Source organism: Ochotona princeps, chromosome 2, assembly GCF_030435755.1.
Source record: "Ochotona princeps isolate mOchPri1 chromosome 2, mOchPri1.hap1, whole genome shotgun sequence".
Lineage (NCBI taxonomy): Eukaryota > Metazoa > Chordata > Mammalia > Lagomorpha > Ochotonidae > Ochotona > Ochotona princeps.
In genome coordinates, this window is record NC_080833.1 from 16,065,400 (window position 1) to 16,088,533 (window position 23,134).

Genomic DNA, 23,134 nt, shown 5'->3' on the forward strand with positions numbered 1-23,134 from the left:
GGAGCCAGGATAGGCAGCAAAGAGCCCAGGTGGGCAGGATGCTTTACGGAGAGATGCAGACTGGGAAAGGGGCAAAGAAGATAGCAAAGCAGGAGAATACATGGTTATTACTGAAGCGTCCCTGTCCCCCCACACCCGAAAAAAGGAAAACAAGTGACCCGTTGTGTCACGTGAACTTGAGGGGGTCTGAGCTCAGCCCACTGAATTATCATGAGTCACCCTGACAGGAGCAGCTGCGGCGCAGCGAGGAATGTGAAGGCGTTGTTTGAATTAAAGATTCGAAAGTAAGGGTTACAAACAGATGCAGCAAGATCTTCCGACTGCTGGTTCATCCCCTCACCTCCTCCAAGATGGGCCCTACAACCATGGCCAGGACAGGCCAAAACCAGGAGCCAGGAACTTCATCCAGGTCCCCACACAGCCATCTTCCAACACTTTTCCCAGGTTATTAGAAGGGGCCTGAATCAAAGATGGAGCAGAAGGGACGCCAACCAGGGTCCATACCGGATGCTGGTGTTGCAGCCAGTGGCTCTACCCACTATGTACAATACCAGCCCTTAGAGGATTTTTTAATTCTGCTAAAAAGCAGAGCAGACGGGTTAGGCCATCAGTTGACAGACTTGCACCGCACGTTACAGTGCCTAGGATGCAGTCCATCCACCCCTGCCTTCTGCTCCAGCTTCCTGTTCGCGCACCTGAGCGGCAACCGACAACGCCCCAGCACTGTGGCTCCTGCCCTCTGATGGGAACCTTTGGCCTGACCCAGCCCTGGCTATTAAAGACCATCAGATGGAAGGTTTGCTCCTATAGCTCTCAATCTCTCTCTCTCATTCTGTCTGTCAGGTAGATGAAAAAATAAATAAGCATTTAAAAATGGCTGACTTAAAATAAGAGTGCTGAGTGATACAGTCTGACTAAGGTTAGATTCAAAGCTAGGGGGCAGGTGGGAAGGAATAGCCTTTAAGAAATAAAGAAGAGACGCCTGAGAAGGGAAAATCAACTCCAACATCTTCCGATGAAAAAACTTACAGCAAGAGCCCGGCACAATGGATCAGTGGCTAAATCCTCACCTTGCAAGCCCCAGGATCCCATATGGGTGTCAGTTTGTGTCCCAGTTGCTCCACTTCCCGTCCAGCTCCCTGCCTGTGACCTGGGAAAGCAGTCAAGGACAGTGCAAGGCCTTGGGACTTTGCACTTGTGTTGCAAACCCAGAGGAACGACTCCTAACTTTGGACAGGCTCAACTCCAGCTGTTGGCAACCACTTGGGAGGTGAACTAGTGGATGAAAGATCTTTCTGTATCTCCTTTTCTGTGTAAATCTGACCTTATAATAAAAATAAATCTTAAACAAACAAACCAAAAAAAAAACCACAAAGAAAGAAAGAAAAACCTAGGGCCCAGCACAGTAGCCTAGTGGCTAAAGTCCTTGCCTTGCACACAACACCATATCCTATAAGGGCACTGGTTCTAATCCCAGCAGCCCCACTTTCCATCCAGCTCCCTGCTTATGGCTTAGGAAAGCAGTTGAGGACAGCCTAAAGCATTGGGACCCTGCACCCGCATGGGAGACCTGGAAGAGGCTCCTGGCTCCTGCTTCAGATTGGTGTGGCTCCAGCTGTTGCAGCCGCTTGGGGAGTGAACCCATTGGACGGAAGATCTTCCCCTCTTTCTCTCTCTCCTCCTCTCTGTATATCTTTCAAATAAAAACAAACAAAAAAAATTCACATATATCCCCATACCCTGCGCACCTTAAAAAAAAAAAAAGAAGAAAAACAGCAAAAGAAAATCATTTTTCTTAACTGTCAAATGCCAATTTTCAAAGCAAGTTGTTCCACTGGCTGCCTTGTGCACCTGCAGCCACCAGATGGCGCACGTGCTCTTTGAAACGCGGACTGGCGGATACTGGGAATGTACCAAGTCTGCAGGACTCCCTCTCCACTCTCCCCTCCTGCCCTCCTGCCCTCTGCTTCTCTGGGTCCATCTTCTGTCCTACTTTCTCTTCTTCTGGTCTTCTTCCCCAATCTACACGTGTCCTTAGTCTCAAAATAGGAAAGGAAAAAAAATCCTTGATGCATATTTTTACAAAGAAATCCTCCCTACTTTTCCTTCCACGCCTTCTTGTGGCACATTCAAGAACCCTTGCCTAAGGCGTCCCACCTGGCAGGCCAGAAACCATCTCCTACCTGACAAGGGGGCAGGAAGAAAGGCACTGAACTATGTGTAGGCCACAAACCAATTTAATTTACTTACACACACAAAAAAACATAAAACTTTGTCTTCTCTTATTTGAGAATGAGACACACGCAGGAGGCACTCCGCATCCACTGGGGTTCAGACACCAAATGCCCACAACACTGGGCCTGTCCCTACAAACCGATTTTAAAATATCATGCATCTACTGGGTGACTTAGGTGTTGCCTCATAAATATGCTTAAAAGCAGTAAGTTACACAGTAAAAAGATTAATTTTATAATAAAATAAATTCTGTTCCCAAAAAGCTGCTTTTGGAACACAGCCTATACTTAATCCCTTCAACACATTTGATTTATACTAGTTTTTACACTATTTTCAAAAACAAATTGCTTTCAATGGCAAATGTTAAACCTTACTTAGTGCAGCAGCATCTATAAATTACCGTCATTTTGAATTAGAAGAGGCCAGAAACTGAACCACTAACTTTAAAAAGGCAGATTTACAGAGAAAGCAAGGGAGAGACCGAGAGAGGCCTCCTTGGCTGGTTCACTCCCCAGATGGCAGCGATGGAAGGGGCTGAGCCACACAGCAGCAGCTTCTTCTGGATCTCCTAGGTGGGCGCAGGAGCCCCAACACTTGAGCCCTGCTCTGCTGCTTCCTCAGGCACATCAGCAGACAGCTGGATGGATGGGAGTCCATTAGGAATGCTGGTGCTTAACCTGATATGCCACAATGCTGGACCCAACACATCGCTATTAAAAATAAATAAATAAATAAATAAATAAATAAATAAATAAAAACCATTTAATTACAATCTGTTTGAAAGTTAGAGAGCTTCCATGCACTGGTTTGCTTTCCAAATGTCCACAGTTGTTGAAACTGGGCCAGCTGTCAGGAGCTTCTTCCGGGTCTCCCAGGAGTAGCAGGGGTTCAAGCACTTGAGCCATCAAGCCTGCGTGCCCAGGCCATGAACGAGCAGCTGGATCAGGAGTGAAGCAACCAGCAGCCTTGCCAGCTACGTCACAGTGTGGGCTCCCACAGGACTGCCCCCCTGAAGGGCCACGTCGGGCCACGTCGGGCCACGTTGGGCCACGCCAGCTGTGCCGCTCCTGGCTCAGCACTAGGCACACGGCACTGACATCTGATTCGATTATTTCTGTCTCTCCAACTCTTTTACCTAGTCACCACTGAATTCTCACTTCCCAGCAGGAAGCCCAGCATGTAACACTGCTTCTAATGTGATGAATGGCCAGCCAACCCTGTGGCACTGATCGTTAACAGAGCATATTAAAAAATAATGTAAATGACCTACTCACGGGTTACAAAGGAGAAAACAACTAACAAGAGGGGCCACAGAGAACAGGCCCTGCAGGAATGCCCTGCACAGCTCACTCAGGGTCTCAGACAAAACTGCTGCCCCCAGCCTGCTGGACAGTGCGCTGGAACTCACCCATGGACGCCACAGGCTGTGAGGCTCTGGTTACCCCAAGTGGAGAAGACAGCAGAAACTTCTCTGGATCTTTCTCCATTCCTTAGAATGGGGTTTCAAGCAAAAGGGTAAGGTCACCTTCAGGTTACCAGCTTTCAAACTGGACACGGAGTCTTTTAGGGGAAAGAAAGGAGGGTAGTTTGAGCAGACAGGGATGCAGCCTCCTCCCACCTGCTCTACCAAAGCAAGAGGTCTCAGCTTCTTATTCTGCCGGGCTTCTTCCTCTACATGACTATAAATATTATAAAGAAAAAGTTCTATATCCTTTAATTAAAATAAAATCACTGGATCTGGCACAGAAGCCTAGTGGTTAAAGTCCTCACGTTGCATGCGCCGGGATCCCATATGGGCACTGGTTCGTATCCTGGTGTCCCTGCTTCCCATCCAGCTCCCTGCTTGTGGCCTGGGAAAGCAGTCGAGGACGGTCCAAAGCCTTGGGACCCTGCACCCATGTGGGAGACTCAGAAAAGACTCCCAGCTCCTTGCTTTGGATCGGCTCAGCTTTGCCTGTTGCAGCCGTTTGAAGAGTGAGTCACGGATAGAATATCTTCCTCTCTGTCTTTCCTCCCCTCTGTATATCTGACTTGCAAATAAATATAAATAGAAGTAAAATAAAATAAAATCACCTGTTTGGTCCACTTCCTTTGTTCTAAAAATGAGGAAACGGCAACCCAGGTAAGCCCTGTTTTCCCCAGTCGAGAAAGTTGAAGACTTCTGTCTCCTGGTTGCTCGCATCTTATAAAATCACATGCTGCACACGCTTCAGCACCGCTACAAAGTAAGGGCTCCGAGCACTGTGACACAGACCAGTAACGAAGGAGTATAAGGGAGCTGCGCTGGCTTGAAGCCAGGAGCCACGAACTTCCTCCAGTTCTCCCACATGCGTGCAGGGGCCCAAGGCCTTGGGCCACCCTCCACTGCTTTCCCAGGCGCACACGCAGGGAGCTGGATCAGAATGGGAGTATCCAGGCCTGATGCGGCGCCCACATGGGACTCGTGCTGCAGCAGCAGCTTCACCTGCCACACCACAGTACCGGCTCTGCTTTTCCAGGAATCCAGATTCACCCAGGTGTCTGAAATGACTTCTGTGGCCTTTCCTCAGCTACACAAAGGTGACATGGTCACCCTCTGGAGTGCTTAGCAGGATGCACTGTACATTAAGTCACAACAAACAGTAGCTATTGCCAGGATTCTATTCCAGCCTGCACTATATTCCTCACAAGGAAAGGGCACCGATCTTACCTGAGACCACACAAACACAGTCAGATGCATCCAGGCCTGATTCCCAAGTCCACATTCTTTCAAGAGCAGTGTACCTTTGGGGGCGGAGTTGTGGTACACAGCCACTGCCTGTGACGCCAGCACCCCAGCAGTGCCAGTTCAAGTCCTGGCTGCTCGGCTTCCAACCTAGCTCCCTGGGGTTGTACCTGGTGTTTGGACCCATCACCCACCACCCACATGGAAGACTGGCACAGAGGTCTAGACTCCTGGCTTCAGCCTGGCCCAGCCCAGCTCTGGCAGCCATTTGAGGAGCGAGTCAACAGACTCAAGGTCTCTATTCAAATCTCTCCCCATCTCTATGTAACTGCCTTCCAAATAAATAAGTAAATCCTTAAAAAAGAGGACCGCACCACTTTGCTGTCATTGTTCTCATTATACCTCAGTTCCTTCCCTTGAAAAAAAAGGAAGAATGTCCTCCTGATCCACCCCCTGCAACACTAGACAATAAAGTCAGCAAAGGCACTTTAAAAAGCCCTATGCACACCCAAGGTAAGTTGTCACCAGGCTAAATTCTAAAATAAGCAACTCATTCAGATCATCCCTTCTACCCAAGGCAAACAAGGAAATGGACTGAAAATATTGTTAGGGTGACCGCTGTCCCTGACCTCCGGCCCTCGGTACAGCCACATGAAGAAATGCTTTGCTGCCTTCCAGGGGAAGAGGCTCCCGGGCTCTCCCTAGCTCCCTGTTGAGTCCTAGTCATCCAGCAAAATTCATTTACTATGAAACACACATGATTCACCTAGCACTCTATCAAGCACTGGGGAGATAACTAAGACCTGCCCCTGGCAGGAATTAAATATAACCAATTATAAAAGCAATGATAAAGAAGCCATCTGGGCCCAGTGCAGTAGCCTAGTGGCTAAAGTCCTCACCTTGCACATTCCAGGATCCCAGATGGGCACCAGTTAATGTCCCAGCAGCCCCACTTCCCATCCAGCTCCCTGCCAGTGGCCTGGGAAAGCAGTCAAGGACGGCCCAAAGCTTTGGGACTCTGAACCCACATGAGAGACCCAGAAGAAGCTCCTGGCTTCAGATCGACTCAGCCTCAAGCCGTTGCAGACACTTGGGGAGTGAATCAGTGGACGGAAAATCTTCCTTTCTGTGTACCTGACTTTCCAAGAAAAAATAAAGAAATCTAAAAAAAAGAAGAAGAAGAAGATGCCTTCCGGACCATATTCCATAATCTTCCTCCTGCTCTCCGTCTTCTGTCCCGCCTTCCCCGCAGCCTGTTCTGCCACCATTCTGTCCTCAGGAGCGATCCTCTGCTCCCGAGGGGGCTTCTGGGAAGGAAAACCACACCAAAGCAAGGGCAGGCCCATCTTTTTTTTTTTAAGGTTTATTTATTTTTTTTATTGGAAAGTCAGATTTACAGAGTGAAGGAGAGACACAGAGAAAGATCCTCCATCCGCTGGCTCACTCCCCAATTAGCCGCAACAGCTGGAGCTGAGCCGATCCGAAGCCAGGAGCCAGGAACTTCCTCCAGGTCTCCCACACAGGTGCAGGGTCCCAAGGCTTTGGGCTGTCCTCGACTGCTTTCTCAGGCCACAGGCAGGGAGCTGGATGGGAAGTGGAGCAGCCGGGATACAAACTGGCGCTCACATGGGATCCTGGCACAGGTAAGGTGAGGATTTCAGCCATTTGGCTACCACACTGGACCCAGTCCCACCTTTTAATGTCAACTCTATCTCCATCAACATCTAGCTCAGTTCCAACCAGAAAACTACATCACCAACAGTTTCTAATCCCAAGCTCTTCGGTCAACACTCTTGAACCCGATTTCCAGGGGGTTTCAGCATTTTGGAAACTGGCTCTTCTTCCTGTCCTGGCAGATCAGGAAAGTCTAAAATAGAACATTAATCAAACCGTCCTGCCCCTTCTCCCAACACAGCTGCCATGATTCACTTCCTGTCCCTAACAGTCATTTAAAGCAAGGTCAGCAAGCTTTTTCTTTAAAGTTTGACAGTAGATACAAGCTCAGACACTTTAGAATAACAGTAAATGTTTAGACCTTGTAAGAACTGTGGCCTATGTCCTAACAACCCAACTGTCACCCAGCTGTTGTGTGAGGCAGCCACCTAATACCCTTCTAAGCAAATGAACAAAACTACACTTTAGCTTCCTGAGGGTTTGTATTTAATTACTAGACTTCCGTGATTTTTCCCAGAATCACAAACCTGAATTTGAACCTGCAAAACTCCAGATTAGAAGTTTCCGGAGATTCTTCAGGTCGGAGAGGATCTGCAGATTTTCTGATCGCACTTGCCACTCCTTGGAGAGGTCAGCTAGCAAGCCAGCGTTGCTCAGCTCGCATTCAAACTCTTCCAACCTGCCCCTGAGGGCATGCTGGGGACCACCCTAAGGTAAGGTGCTCTTACTTTTCCTTTCAATGCATTTAATCACCTGGTCAGCTGTGAGTTTTCTTTTTCTCAGAAGGTAAGGTCCATGTGTTCAGGAATGTGTGTGTGTGTGCGCGTGTGTTTATTGCTGTATCCCAGGCACCTTGAACAACGTCCAGCACACAGATATAGAAAACTGTTTACTGGGAAGAGACAGGGGCACAGAACAATGCTGGCCCTGGGGACTTCGGGACAGTTCAGCATGCTGACTGAGGCACCTGCTGGGGTAGAGAAACTGACAAGACGGCAGCGCGTCCCAATCAAGTGGCGAGGCTGAGGTCGCAACGTCAGACAAACACCCTTCACGATGGCCCACCCCCCCTTCCTTTCAGGCCTGCTCTGTGCCACTCTAAGGGAACATCTTTCGAAGTGTCCTCTGTTCCCCAAAGCCCTTTCAGACTGACCCTCACACTAAGAGAAACGCACCATCCTAAACTCTGCAGACCCTTCTAGCTCCCCCAGACACTCGCCTGTGCATTTGTCATCTTCCGCGGGCTCTGAGCACCGACAGCAGGGGATGTGTCATTTCTTTGTGTCCTGAGCACTGAAAACAGGGTCAAGGCAAGACAGAAACCTTACAGGTATTTGGTAAATGCAGGTCATAGTTTTATTGTACTCTGTTCTGGAGTACACCACACTCTAGGAAAGATTTTTAGCCCAAACGCAAAGGCTGCCAAAGCAAGCGTCGCAGAGGGTCAGGCCAATGAGTGACCCAGGTGCCAGGGGCTTGGGAGGACTGCGGCCTACTTTTTATATGAACTCTCTTCAATGCAGAGAAGCATAAAGAACACCAGTACACAAACTCTACTGAGTCCCATGTGGGGAAGTTCATTTACAAGCCGTTTTGGACCAGGCTCCTGCCAGACCACTCTGACAGGACAAGTTAGAATATTTCTGTGGTGTCAAGGCAAGCAGCAGAGTAAGCTCCTGAACCAGGACGGCAGCATGGGAGACAGCGCTGCGGGCTGATATGAAAGACAACCTGGTCTATCGAGTCCTAAGACTAAAACACAAGATCACACGAGCTCTTGTGGCAGCCATGTTATCAACTGGCAGGTCCCTGTGACTTCATTTTTTTTTTTTACATTTTTGATTAGTACACACAATGGGTACATTTTGTGCGCACCATATGTGATTTCGACACATGTATACAGCCTCAGCCAAGCACGCCAGGCATCACCATGTCCATTCCTCTTTCTTTTCTGTAGCTCTGGAGTCTACCAGATCCTCCCAAGTTGGTGAGTTCACGCTGTGACCTATGGTCGCCTGGGTGTGAAATAGTGGAACATGACTTCTGCGTCCGTACCTGTGACTGAGCCTTCCTCCAGCCCCGCCCCTGGCTGCCCAGACCCACCCCAGCCTCTGCTGACCACCATCCTCTGAGCAGACTGACTGTCACTTAACTTGTACAGATGAAAGAGAACATGCAGTGCTTGTGTGTCTGTGTCTGCTCTGCTTCATGACCTCCAGCCAACCATCTCACAGTGGACTGATGTTTTTCCCCAAATGAACTGTTAAATCCAATTAATTCTAATAGCATAAATAGAGGGTATATTGCAATGATTAAAGATGATTACACAGGGCTGGCTCCATGGTATAGTAGGAGAAGCTTCTACTTATGGTGCCGGCATTCCCTATGGATGCCAGTTCACGCCTTGCCTGTTTCACTTCCGATCCAGCTCCCTGCTTATGGCCCGAGAAAGCAACAGAGAATGGCCCAAGTCCTTAGGCCCCTGTACCCATGGGGAAGACCTACATGAAGCTCCTGGCTCCTGGCTTCAGATCAGCTCAGCTCTGGCTGCTGCAGCTGCTTGAGGAATACGCCAGCAGATGGAAGATCTTTCTGCCTTTCCTCTCTGTAAATCTGATTTTCCAATAAAAGTTAATTAAATCTAAAAAATATATTTTTGACTTTTTAAGATTTATTTATTCATTGATTGATTGATTTACAGAGAGAAGGTGAGAGAGAAAAATCTTCCATCCACCGGTTTACTCCCCAAGTGGTTGCAACAGCCGAAGCTGAGCCAATCTGAAGCCAGGAGCCTGGAGCTTCTTCTAAATCTCCCACGCAGATACAGGGTCCCAAGGCCTGAGTCATCCTCCACTGCTTTCCCAGGCCACAAACAGGGACCTGGAAAGGAAGCAGAGCGGCTGGGATATGAACTGGTGCCCACACGGGACCCTGGCATGTGCAAGGAGAGGATTTTAGCCACTAGTCTATCATGCCGGACCCTAAAAATAATCTTTCAAAAAAATTATTACATACTCTAGAGCCAGACAACCCAAGTTCAAAACTTGACTTTACTACTTCCTAGCTGAGTGACACTGAGTAAGTCAGCTGACTTCTCTGCACTTAAGTACTTACCTAAGGTAGGGTTAGGGTAGGTGTAAACAAGTAAACAATGACTGCTTACATAGTTCCTGGTCCATACTAAGTGTTGTGTAAGAGGCCAGCACTGTGGTGTAGCAGGTTGACCACTACTTGACACCAGCATTCCATCCGGCCACCAGCTAAGTTCCGACTGCCTTTCCTCAATGAGTTCCCTGCTGAAGCACCTGGGCCCCTAACACATGCACGGGAGGCATGAAAGAAGCTCCTGGCTCTTGGCTTCAGCTCTGCCCAACCCAGCTGAGGCAGTCATCTGGGGAATAAACCAATGGATGGAAGATATTCTTTCTCTCTCCCTCCCTCCCTCCCCACGCCCCTGCAAATCTACCTTTCAAATAAAATTATGGCTTAAAACAAAGTGTCGGGGGCCAATGCTCCCTCCAGCCATGTGGGAAACCTGGAAGAGGCTCCTGGCTTCTGCTGGTCCAGCCCCAGTGGCTACAGCCATTTGAGACAGGAACCAGCAGATAGAAGCTCTCTCTCTCTCTCTCTCCTTCCCTCTCTAACTCTGCCTTTCAAAATAAATAAATCTTGGGGGGTTGGCAGTTGCAAAGTTTTAGTTTAAATTATTAATTATTTTTATTCAACTTTTTAATTTCACTGTCTATAAGTTCTTTACGGTGCATTGTGCAAACACTGCGAATGACAGGCGTGTGTTTTCTATATGGTACAAACTAATTTTAGCACACTGCCTTTGTAGCATATTTCTGATTTTCTAGCTCAGAAAATTTTCTAGAAAGAAAATGCCCCGGGTGGGTGTTCAGCCGTAGGACACGTGGGAGCACCACTGCTCGGCTCAGGCTCCCAGCTCCAGCTTCCTGCTGATGCAGATCTCGGGAGGCAGTGTGACAGCTCAATAACTGGGTTCTTGCCAGCCACCTGGTAGAGACCAGGACCGAGTTCCTGGCTCCTGGTCTTGGCTCTAGCCCGGTCCTGGCCATTTAGCAGGTGAACCAGCAGACGGGAGCTTACTTACTCTGTCTCTAATTCATGAATACACATATGACAGTGCTACATGGCAATTATCTCTGGATGTTTTTGTTTTGCTTATCTCTACTTCTTGTTGATATCTAGTTATTCATTTATTTTTATGTTTCTAACCACTACTTCTTAGTATTTCCATGATGAACTTCTACTGATTTTATAATTTAAATAAAATCATGGGGCGGTGCAATCAGCAGGACTCTGAACATAGCTGGTGTTTGCCAGGGTGGGGGTGTACCACTGTATTTTTTTTTTACCCCTTTTCTCAATTTTAGAATTTCATCATGGATCACTGTCAAGTTTCCAATGATACCCTCAACCCCATGTGATCCAGAAAGCAACCTTAGATAAATCAGACACCTCCACAAGGAGAAGTAGGTATGAAGTTGACTCAATCTTCAAAATGTGTCTAGAACCCATTACTTCCTATTCACCACCACCACCCAAGGCACGTCATGCCTCCCCTCAAGTGCTACCTACCGCGAAGCCTCCTCAGGCCCCCCATCCTGACACTGTCCTCTCTTCCCACACCGTGTAGCCTAGTCTCCCACCGCAATCTGAACAAGCCTTTAAAGACGAGTCAGGAGGCAGGTATGTGATGTGACCGTGAAGATGCTACTTGGGACAACTATATCCCATACTGGAGTGCCTGCATTCAAGTCCTATCTTCATGATCAAGTCCAGCTTCTTGGCCGTGGGAGGCAGCAGGTGAGGGCTCAAGGAGCTGGGTCCCCAGCATTCCTGTGGGAGCCCTGGACTAGATTCTCGATTCCCAGCTCTGACCACAACCTTGGGCTGTTGCAAGCCTCTGAGGAATAAATAAGCCAGCAGAACAGAATAGCCCTGTGTGTCTGCTTTTCAAGTTCATAAAAATATGCTTTTCAAAAATTTAAAGGCACACACAGAATGCGTAAATCCAATCATGTTCCTCCTTGGCGCAGAGTACAATCAACTCCAAAGACGGCATCTTGGCTGTGAGAGCCTGTATCACCTGGATCCCCTGTTCTTCCCGACTCCACGGCAGCCTCCCTGTACATCCTCAGTCAGCGACAAGTCCTATTCATACCTTACGGGTGCTTTGCACCTGGAGAGCCCTGACTGAGTCGCAAGTTTTCCGGATCTAACTTGAAAATATCACTTCATCGGAGGACTAATCTGATCACCTTATATAAAATGACAATCTCTCAGCTCTCCAGTACATTGGGGCCTCCTCTTATTTTTTGAGAGCTAGCCAAACAGAGCATCCATATACTGGGTCACTTCCTCCCACCCCAACACTTGCAGTGGCCAGGACTGGGCCCGCCTGAAGTCAGGAACCCAATTCAGCCTTTTCACAGCCTCTCATTGTCTATACTGCCAGGGAGACAGAGTCAGGAGCCAGAATTTCTGGTTGGTATCTAGTTATTCATTTATTTTTATGTTTCTAACCACTAAGTTATGACTTTCTATTTTGCTGATGTTATATACTGAGCTTCAACAACTGTGTGAACCCAGCAGTCTCAAGTGCATGTGGCCAATGTTTGGTTGGTTTCGTTTGTTTATTTGTTTTTTAATGTGGTCAATGTTACCACCAGGACATCAGTACCATCATATGGCTAAAATATTCTCTATATAATAGGTACACAGAAGTTTTTCTTGATGAAAATTTCTATTTTCTCCCAAATTTCACCAGTATTTTAAAAATTAAGGGCAGGCATTTGGCCTAAAAGTTAAGACACCTACATCCCACTTGGGAAAGCTTGTACTCAATTCCCATTCCAGCTTTCTTCTAATGCAGATCCTAGGAGGCAGCTGTGGCGGTTCAAATATCTGGGTTCCTTCTACTCACATGGGAGACCTCGTCTGAGGTCCTAGCTCCCAGATTCGCCTTCCCCTAGCCTCAGCCACTGCAGGCATTTGGGGAGTCAATACACACTCTTTCAAACAAAACACAACACACTGATCCGCAAATAAAAAGACCAAATACCGGCTGTCCCTCACTCAGCCACAAGTTGATGTCATAACCCAATTCCATGAGGTGCTCTACTTTCCCAGAGATGCTTTCTCTATTATCCAGCATTCATGAATAACGACCCAATTAGGTCCCCTGGCACCCATTGCTCAGGTCCTCCTTTCCCTTCTGTTTCGGCAGTGCTCTCCACCGGCCTCCCCAACACCAAGCAATGAAATACTAGCACACAAAACCCAGAAAAGGCTAAGGAAAAAGGTCTAGTTGCTGGACATAACATTCTAAAAATTTATCTTGCTTTGCTTTTTACTTGAAAGGCAGAGTAATGGAGAGGGAGAAAGAGATCTTGCATTAGACGATTCAATGTCCAAACGGCCATGATAGTCTGAGCTGGGCTACACCACAGCCAGGAGCCAGAATTCCATGAGGATCTTGCACGTGGATGGCAGGGGCTCAAGGACCTAGGCCACTTTCCACTGCTCTCTCAGGCACATTAGCAGGGAGCTGGATCAGAAGCAGAACGGCCAGCAATTGAACTAGAGCTCCAATATGGGAGCTGGCATCACAGGCTTAATCCCTGAGCCAAAAATTCAGCACTCTGGGTTTGCTTTTTTTTTTTTTTTTTAAGTTACTAATTTTTTATTAGAAAGTCAGATTTTCTGAGAGAAAGAAACAGAAAGATCCTCCATTGCTTGTTCACTCCCCCAAATGGCCACAGCAGCCAGCTCTGAGCCGATTCAAAGCCTGGAGCCAGGAGATTCTTTGTGGTCTCCCACATGGGTGCAGGGTCCCAAGGCTTTGGGCTATCTGCTACTGCTTTCCCAGGCCACAAGCAGGGAGCTGGGTGGGAAGTGGAGTGGCCATACATATATGGGATCCCCATGCTTGGGGAGGATTAGCCAGTTGAACCATCATGATGCCTCCCTCCATCCCCCCCTCCGCTCAGGTCTACTTCTTAAGGTTGAATTCATGTAACAATTTTTACCCTTATACGGTTGGGTGGGTGCCTAGAAGAGAATATAGGGGAGTATATAGTAAGCATAGTATTTGGTTCATAAAAGGTCATCAGCTAATAGTGACTTTCTTCTCTCCCTTGCGGTAGCAAAAAAACCCTACCCAATTCTATGGAATGCCCAAGTTTCCTTATACAACATACTTACCATTTAAGGTAATTTCAGTTTTCTGTCACTACTTCTCTGATGCTTGCAGTCTTGGAAATAATCACTTACTATCTTTGAATGGCAGTTGCCTCTTGACCTGGACAGAATACAAACAGAAGAGACAGGTAACCATGAGTCACACCAAGACAGGGCTGGCTCAAGAGCCCACCCCAAGTATCTTCACCTACAAGGAGAGTCCAAAGCAGGACAAGGTAAAGCCATGGTCCAGATTCAGACCTCAGGGAAGCTGGCTATGGTTATGCTGGGAAAGGAGGAGGAGTTTGGTTCCAGGAAACTTCCCCTTTCCTATCAGATGATATACAATACACTGTTTTTCCTGCAATTAACAGATTGATACATTCTCCCGCAGTCTAAAAATTTGGAAAGGACATCTTACAACTGGGAAGCATTCCAGAAATCAACCAGTTAAATACTTTTAAGGAAGGAAACGAAAGCTTGGGATGGGTGAGTCACACGATTACTTATGGGTAAAACTGAGAGTCTACTAAAAATAAAATGTCTGGAAGATGGGTATGGAAAAAAAAATCTGTGGAGTATCTACCACACCCAGGGCACTAAGTTTTATGTTGTACTGAAGACAGTGGCACCATGGTATTACCCCCACCTTAAAGAATCCAAATTTTAAGAAGTCAAATGACCTGACAAAGAGCACATGGCTAGTAAACTGTAGTCAGGATTTAAACTCAAGACTATCTGACCACAAAAAGTTTCTCTACGCTTACTCTCATTCTGTTGCCACACAGGCTTGACCACTCAATGTCAATGAGAAAAAGCAAGCTGCTCTGTCTGAAAACTCACTCTAGCTGTACCACAAGCAGCCTTCTGGAAGGCTGAAAAGCTTACCAACTCAATGAAACCTCATCTCTAACGTGAGTGCTTTGACAGGCCAGGCGTTTGGCCTCGTGCCCTAGACTCTCATGCCCCATGTCAGAGTCCCTGGGTCCAGTCCCTGGCGCTGCCCCTGACTCCAGCTTCCTGCCAGTGCAGACCTTCGGGTGGCAGCAGTGATGGCTCAAATCACTGGTTCCTGCCACCCACACAGGAGACCGAGGCTGAATTCCCAGCTCCTGGCTTCAGCTGGCTCAGTCCCAAATGTTGCAGCCATTTGCAGGGTGAACCAGTAGATGGAACTTTTTATTTTCTCTTTCTTTCTTCCACCCAAATAAGTAAAAACAGTTACTAGAGGTGGAAAATTCTGAGTCCAACCTTCTGTCTACTCCGATCTTAATGGAAGAACGGAAAGGTCTAAGCTAAGTTCTTCAGTGGTAAATCTAAAGCTCTTATGCACAGTCCTTTTTTTAAGATTTATTTATTTTTATTGGAAAGTCATATTTACAGACAGGAAACACAGTAAGATCTTCCATCTGCTGGTTTACTCCTCAAATGGTCACAATAGCCAGCTCTGAGCCGATCCGAACCCAGGAGCCAGGAATCTCTTCTGGATCTTCCACATGGGTGCAGGGTCCCAAGGCTTTGGGCAGTCCGCTACTGCCTTCCCAGGCCATAAGCAGGGAGCTGGATGGAAGTGGAGCAGCAGATACACAAACTGGAGCCCCATATGGGATTCTGGTGCTTATAAGGTAAGGATTTAGCCACTAGGCTATCGTGCCGGGCCCCAAGCACAGTCTTACATTCAAACTATTCACCTCATTTCATCACCGCAACTTATCCCTCTCTTACACATCCTTGAAGATCATGTATCAACTCCAGATGCACACAGGCACATCATAGACTCCCCATCCCTGCCTCTATCTTCCAGGAGAACTAAAACGGCACTAAAAGGAAAAAATTAATAGAACAGTTTTTAAAAAAATATTTGAAAGGCAGAGTGCAAAAGAGTGACAGAGAAAGGAAAGTATGAAGGGAAAGAAGAAGGATAACAAGAAGAAAAAAAGGAAAAGCAAAGTCCCTGTGAGTGTGCTCTACCCCCGGGGCTCTCGGCCCTGACTGTGACAGTGGCTCCTGCTGAAAGCTATTGCCCCAGCACCTACCACCTACTGCCAAACTTGCTGACCTGTCACTAAGGCCTAGGGGGCTTTTCTCTTCAAAACAGGATGGAATGCACTGCCAAAAGTCAAACAAACAGGAACTCCAGATGAATCGGATTTGTTTTCTGTCTACATTCTCTCCTTATTTCTAAAGGGTAGAAGCAAACAGCAAGAGATTTCTTTCCTTTGTTTCCATTTACGTCTGGCATCCTCAGCTTACTGGCCCTTGGTCCTTAGAAACAACAGGATGAGTGTAAACATCCTCCAGCCTGGAGCACTGTCCTTTTCACTGACACATCCTCCCCAAGCATCTCTCCCGTGCCTCCTCGAGCTTCTGGGTGTTGGTGTGGGGAGGGTCCTGGGGGTCATGGCGGTGGTGTTGGTGTGGGGAGTGGTCCTGGGGGTCATGGCGGTGGTGTTGGTGTGGGGAGTGGTCCTGGGGGTCATGGCGGTGGTGTTGGTGTGGGGAGTGGTCCTGGGGGTCATGGCGGTGGTGTTGGTGTGGGGAGGGTCCTGGGGGTCATGGCGGTGGTGTTGGTGTGGGGAGGGTCCTAGGGGTCATGGCGGTGGTGTTGGTGTGGGGAGGGTCCTGGGGGTCATGGCGGTGGTGTTGGTGTGGGGAGTGGTCCTGGGGGTCATGGTGGTGGTGTTGGTGTGTGTGGCTGTCCGGAAGAAGACATGGAAGGAGCCTTCACAGCCCCCAGGCCTAGACAAGTGCATGAGTCCCAGAGAGAAGATACTTCTCCTAAGGAGACACATTATGTTAAGTGAACATGACTGAGTCCTTTAGTTTCAAAACATACGGGTAACTGATAAAAATGTTCTTGGGAATTCTGCTTCTAAATCTCTCCAATTAACAAACAAACTCTAGATAAAAATACAAAAAAAAAAAAAAAATCTGAAGTGAACAAAGGATGCCGATTTTGGAGAACAGTGGGAAATGGGAAGAAGGGACTGAAATGGGACAACTGCCCTTTTTTGAACATACAGCCTGATGGATGCCCCTCTGAAATACCAATTTAAAAACCTACAAGAGGGCCCAGCAGCGTGGCCTAGCGGCTAAAGTCCTAGACTTGAAAGCACCGGGATCCCATATGGGCGCCGGTTCTAGTCCCGGCAGCTCCACTTCCCATCCAGCTCCCTGCTTGTGGCCTGGGAAAGCAGTTGAGGACAGCCCAATGCATTGGGACCCTGCACCCGCGTGGGAGACCCGGAAGAGGTTCCAGGTTCCCGGCTTCGGATCGGCGCGCACTGGCCCATTGCGGCTCACTTGGGGAGTGAATCATCGGACAGAAGATCTTCCTCTCTGTCTCTCCTCCTCCTCTGTGTATATCTGGCTGTAATAAAAATGAATAAATCTTTAAAAAAAAAAACCTACAAGAGTTGATAAGCTTCAAACATGAAAAGATTAGGAAAATGAAAATGCAATCAATAAAATGTGCAAGAATTACATAATGATAAAAAATTTAGTAATCACTTCACAACCACCTCCCAGGATCATAATGGTGAGTAAAAACATTCATTGATACAATCATGAACATTTGTTAACATTGAAGAACTCAATCACTACTGTACATATGAGCTGAAGAGCATGGTGTCCATTTCTAGAAACATAGTGTTACAGAACGCACACCCTACTCAACAGACAGAAAGTGGATTTTGTTTCTGTGTGTGCATTAAATCTATATTTTGAGTTTATCTGGCAAGTGAAGCAGTTAATCTTAAAGAACACCCCATGAAACAGGAATTAGAAAGAATCAAAGTATACAATAAGCAGAGCCAAGGAAATCGCAGACAAAAAAAAGTGAGCACACACACACACACACACACACACACCCTCTGAGAACAGAAACCTAAGAATGCATCAAAAGCTGCCAGTAAAGGAAAAATAAATTAACTTTTTGGCTTTGCTGAATACATATTCAAAAAGAACACCATTTTTATTGTCATCACAAAACATCTACGTGACAGTGCAGGGTTTCACTATACTTCTTGTTGAACTTAAATGTAAATGTGTAATACAAAAATAGTTTCTCCCCTCAAAGATCATTAATGTTCCTACACAACACTCTGAAGTTTTAATGTTGTCATCTATTTTTTATTTATAATTTACCATCTCTTTTGATGGGCACTTATTTTCTTCTATTGGTCAGTCTTAAAGTACGTTTTTTTCTTAAAGGCTAATTTTTATTTGAAATGCAGAGTTATAATAAAGAAAAAAGACAAATATCTTCCATCTGCTGGTTCACTCCCCAAATGGTCACAATGGCCAGAACTAGGCTAGTCTGAAGCCAAGGACCAAGAGACTCCTCGAGTCTCCCACATGGGTGCAGAGCCCAAGCACTTGGCCCATCCCCAGTGCTTTTGTAGGCCATTAGCAGGCCACCGGATAGGAAGTACAGCACCTGGAATTCAAGCTGGTGCCCGTACAGGATGCAGTGCCAGCCCCTACAAGTATCACTTTATAAACAATTTATTTGAAAGGCAGAGATAAAGAGAGGGAGAAATAGAGACTTTCCATATGTTGATTCACTCCTCAAATGACCACAGTGACTAGAGCAGGGCCAGCCTGAACACAGGAACTAGGAGCTACTTCCATGTTTCCCATGTGGGGCCTGAAGTCATCCTCCATTGCTTTCATAGGCACATCAGCAGGAGCTGGATTAAAAGTGGAGCAGCCAGGACTCGAACCAGCACCCATATAGGATTCCAGTGCTATATGTGGGGCTTTATCTACTATGCTGTAGTGCCAACCCCTAGTGTTGAACTTTTAGAAACCAGTCATTGGGCTAATAATTTTCTGTAACTATCTGGCATATTTCATTTAACTTTTTTCTCTACGAAATTAAAAAATTCACAAAAATTAAACTTACAAGTTTTTTTAAAAATTTATTTTTATCGCAAAGTTGGATTTACAGAAAGAAGGAGAGACAAACATCTTCCATCCACTGGTTCACTCCTCAAATGGTCACAATAGCCAGAGCTAAGCTGATCTGACACTAGGACCCTGGAGCTTCTTCCAGGTCTCCCACACAGGTGCAGGGTCCCAAGGCTTTGGGCCATCCGCTACTACTTTCCCAGGCATAAGCAGGCAGCTGGATGGGAAGTAGAGCAGCTGGGGCATAAACCAGTGCCCATATGGAATCCCGGTGTATGTAAAGTGAGGATTTAGCCACTAGGCTACTGCGCTGGTCCCAAAACTTAACATGTTTCTGAGATCCAAGGAGAAGACTTTCTGCAGCTATCAATACCTTCGTTTTTGTGTGTCACAGAAAGAGTTCACCATGCTTTACAAAATCCATTACCTTTTTTTGAATATTTATGTATTTTTATTGGAAAGGCAAATATACAGAGAAAAGGAGAGACAGAAAGATCTTCCATCTGCTAGTTCACTCCCCAGATGGCTGCAACGGCCAGAGTGGAGCTGATCAGAAGCCAAGAGCCAGGAGTTTCTCCCAGGTCTCCGGTGTGGGTGCAGGGTGTCAAGGCATTAGGTCGTCCTCTGCTGCTTTCTCAGGCCATCAACAGGGTGCTGGATGCAGAGCAGCTGGGACACAGACTGGTGCCCATATGGGAGCCTGGCACTTGCAAGGCGAGAATTTAGCCAAGGAAGCATCATGCTGGGCCCAAAGGAGAACTAATCACAGAAAATCTTTAAAAATTCATTTTTCAAAAATTACTTTACTTGGCATTTCTACACATAATGATGTAAATTCAAAGACTGAAAGTATGTAAGGGCATACAATTAAAATTTAGACTTAGATATAGAAAAATTTAACATGTGAAATTGTGACAAATATTTCAGAAAATTGTATTAGCCAGTGTGGCTTTTGGGGGATGGCATAGTGGGTGCCAGTTCATGTCCCGGCTGTTCTGATCCAGCTCCCTGTTAACTTGGGAAAGCAATGGAGGTGCTGGATCCCTGCAAACATGCAGGAGACCAGGACAACGCTCTTGGCTCGCTTCCTCAGACCCTGGTGGCCGCTGTGGCCATGTGTGAGAAGAACCAGCAGATGGGAGGACTCCTCTCCCTCTGTAAGACTTACCTTTCCAATCAAAACCTAAATCTTTTTTCTTAAGTACTTAATTTGATTGTAAAGTCAGATTTCCTGAGAGAAGGAAAGACAGAAAGATCATCTACCCATTGGTTCACTCCCCAAATGACTGCAATGGCCAGAGCTGAGCTGAGCTGAAGCCAGAAGCAGGGTCCCAAGGCTTTGGGCCATTCTCAACTGCTTTCCCAGGCCACAGGCAGGCAGCTGGATGGCCAGCGTGGCAGCCAGAACACAAACTAGGGTCCATACAGGATGCTAACACTGCAAGACTGAAGATTAGCCAGTTGGGCCATCATGCTGGCCCTGAAAAAATCTAAATCTTTTTTTTTTTTTTAAATAATTAGTAAGTTCTCTTTTATACCTGCTGGGTCACACTTTCACAAGTGGAATGAAAGGCCAGACTAAATGATATATAACAATGGCACGTTATTATCCTTTCAAACAATAACACAAATGACACCATTATTTGTGCTATCTCCACTTATGATCAACTATGAAACTCTGGTCTCAGAAGCCAGATGTGGAAATACGTCAACTCACTTGATTTAGCAGAGCACTTCAGTGTTCTAAGATTATTCACATTTTTAAAAGAATAAATTGGGGCTAGCATTGTGATAGAGTGGGTTAAGCTGCTGTGACACCAGCACCCCACTTGGGCCCTGGTTCACACGTCCAAGCTGCTCCATTTCCTGAGCCAGGTCCTATGTAAAAGCAGCGGAAAATGACCCAAGTGTTTGAGCCCCTGCCACCCACACCAGAGCCCCTGGCGCTTGGCTTTGACCTGGCTCTTCCCTGGCTGTGCAGCAATCCGGGGAATAAACCAGTGCATAGTCTCCTCGTTCTCTCTCTCTCTCAAAGAATAAATTAAGGTTTAAAGTCTTATCACTAATTCCGAAATTACATAAATAATAAAAATTTCAATATCTACATATAATAGCTAGCTGCTAAAACAGTGTCTTTCAATTGAAAGTATTTTTAAGTATCCCAGGATAAACTGGTTTTTAATCTATGTAACTCTCAGGATAAGAAGGCAAATATTCTTATCCCACATATGGCAGTTGATTAAATAAAGAGACATACACCAGAACTAGACAGAATCCAGCAATCGTTACCAAAAAAAGAACCAAGGTATAAATATGACTGAAGTTACACAACTTTGGGCCAACATCCCGCCACAGTGGGTTTTGCCCCTGTGTGCAAGGCTGGCATCCTGTATCACGGTGCCAGCTCAAGTCCCAGCTATTCTTCCAGTCCAGCTAACATGTCTGGAAAGGGAGAAGGTGGCCTAAGGACCCGGGCCCCTGCCACCCACTGGAGACACGGAGATGGAGCTCTCAGCTGTGGCCTGGACTAGCTCTGGCTGCGGTGGCCACCTGGAAAATAAACCGGCAGATAAAAGCTCTCTCTGTCTCTTCCTCTGTCACTCTGCCTTTCAGAATGATATTTTTAAAAACTAAGAGTTAGACAGAGAAAAGAAGGAGTTAACTTTGGGAATACTTACTAATAGACAATCGACAAGACAAGCTTGGGATGAGTGCATCTGTTTAAAAGCTGGCCCTCCAAGCACTGGCTCTGCCGTTTCTTTTTCTAACAAGTCGTCTACAGTGGAGATTAGGCTTTCTTGCAATTAGCTTTGTTTGTGAGGCTTAGCAATAGAACCACATGTCTGAAATTGTCAGTTATTCGCTTGCCTTAAGAAAGCTGGCTGAATCAAAAGAACATGCTGTGTCTCTAACCTCTGGGAGTCTGTTATTAAGATGTCATGGGGCCACAAGGATTACAGCAAGTATGGCCAAGGTAGTTTAACTGCAAGTCACCACAATTATCCTATGGAGGAAGGAACCAAGCGTTTTCATTACCTAATCAGACAAATATTGCCGTGTTTATTTTACAAATGATGAAGAAAGGCACAGGCCACGAAGCTGCTAAGTCCTGTAGCGGATTCTCACTCAGGTATTTCTCTTCCAAATTTATTTTCTTCTCTCCGTTTTGTCAATTCTTTGGAGAAATCTCTTTCACATCTTGCCCTTGGAAAAAACTAACAATCCCTGATCTACAGACCAAGCATTACATATTTACATAAGTTGATGTATAGTTAGTTCCTTCTTTCTTCAGTTGATGCATACATTCAAATAATGACTGCCTATTCTGCATCAAGCTCGACCTGTTTTCATCACATTTATAATATAACAAAAAACAATGATCGGGCCCGGCACGATAGCGTAGTGGCTAAAGTCCTCACCTTGCACGCGCCGGGATCCCATATAGGTGCCGGTTCTAATCCCAGCGGCCCCACTTCCCATCCAGCTCCCTGCTTGTGGCCTGGGAAAGCAGTGGAGGACAGCCCAAAGCCTTGGGACCCTGCACCCACATGAGAGACCTGGAGGAGCTCCTGGCTCCTGGCTTCGGACTGACTCAGCTCCAGCCGCTGCAGTCACTTGGGGAGTGAACCATCGGACAGAAGATCTTTCTCTCTGTATATCCGCCTTTCCAATAAAAATAGATAAACCTTTAAAAAACAATGATCATTCAATCATACCATTGGGGCAGACATGCAGCACAGCAGCTAAGATGCCATTTGGGATTCCTCACATGCCATACTGCAACACCCGCACTCGAGTCCTTGCGCTGGTCCCAGCTTCAGCTCCCCACTAGTGTACATCCTGAGTGGCAGCAAATGATGGACCAAACACTTGGGTCCCACACACCCAAAAGGAAGACCCGGATGGAGTCCCAGTCTCCAGGTTTTGGGGGTTATGGGCATTTAGGGAGCAAAGCAGCAGATGGCAGATCCTCTCTTTAGACTGGCCTTCTCTCTCAAATATGAATGGAATGCTTACATTCTTAAAGGAATGTTATTAAATATAAGTTATATGAAAGAAACAGACATTGTTACACTGCTGCTTGAGCTATATCCCATGTCACAGTGCCAGCTCAAATCCCAGCTACTCTGTTTCTGATCCAGCTTCCTCCTAACTCATCCTGCGAGACAGACAATGATGCTTCAAGCGCTGGGGTCTCTGTCACTCACATGGGAGATGTTTCTCACTGCTGGATTCCAGCCTGGACCAGCCCTGGCTATTGAAAGGCATTTAAGGAGTGAAACAAAAATTATCTCAATCTCGCACCTATCTTACTCTTCGTTGTTCTGCCCTTCAAGTAGATGAAACTAAACATCTTTCAAAAATGTATATAACTGGGGCTCGGCGTGGTGGCCTAGTGGCTAA

General features: G+C 46.6%; 1 protein-coding gene across 1 annotated transcript in view; it reads right to left on the minus strand.

Annotated features, from left to right (window-relative positions):
* Window positions 1-23,134, minus strand: part of LUZP1 (leucine zipper protein 1) — a 97,813-nt gene that overhangs the window by 12,741 nt on the left and 61,938 nt on the right. Inside the window, exon 2 of the mRNA XM_004592381.3 lies at window positions 13,844-13,940. The gene's annotated coding sequence lies outside the window, so the exon portion shown is untranslated. The remainder of the gene's footprint in view (window positions 1-13,843; window positions 13,941-23,134) is intronic.